Genomic DNA, 699 nt, shown 5'->3' with positions numbered 1-699 from the left:
CGCTTTTTTTTTTTTTTTTTTTTTTTTTTTTTTTTTTTTTTTTTTTTTTTTGCCGAATTCAGTCTGTGTACTTTTGTTTTCTGTTTTTAAGAACTGATGACATATGCACTGGGTATTTGTTTGTTTGTGATCTTGACTAGAACCGAGCAGATTCGACTTCTTGTCTCCTCCAGACCTTCGATGCATCTTCCTCTGCCCTGAAATCACCAAACCTCTGCTATCTGTGTCTGCTTGGAGAATATTTGAACAAAAAAAAAGAAATGTACAAGTGTTTTTGTACATTTGTGTAATAATGAATATTTATGTATTTTTGTTTTGTGCAATTAAATAGGTATATATGTATGAGCAGTTTAGTGTTCCCTTGTGTTATTTTTTTGGTGTTTTAGTTGGTTGTTAATTCAGTCTATAACCTGTTTGAAGTAAATAAGTGCAATTCCGGGGTTGTTTTTTTTTTTTTTTTTGCTGTTACATACTGAAGTTTCCAGACTCTGGCAGTACTACGAGTTTAAATGGACTGCTAACATGAGATTGCTGTATTATAATATATATATTAAAAAAAATTCTTTTTCCAAATGTGAAACTGGAGAATAAAAGGGAATCTGAGGATCTTGAGAGTTGAGTTGCTTCTAATCCATCTTTGAATTTTCAGTTAAAGGAATAGTTCAATCAAAATTGTATATTTGCTTTTTTTTTTTTTTT

This window comes from Sinocyclocheilus anshuiensis, unplaced genomic scaffold (assembly GCF_001515605.1).
Source record: "Sinocyclocheilus anshuiensis isolate Anshui unplaced genomic scaffold, SAMN03320099.WGS_v1.1 scaffold68, whole genome shotgun sequence".
Classification (NCBI taxonomy): Eukaryota; Metazoa; Chordata; class Actinopteri; order Cypriniformes; family Cyprinidae; genus Sinocyclocheilus; species Sinocyclocheilus anshuiensis.
Note: the sequence above shows the minus strand (reverse complement) of the source record.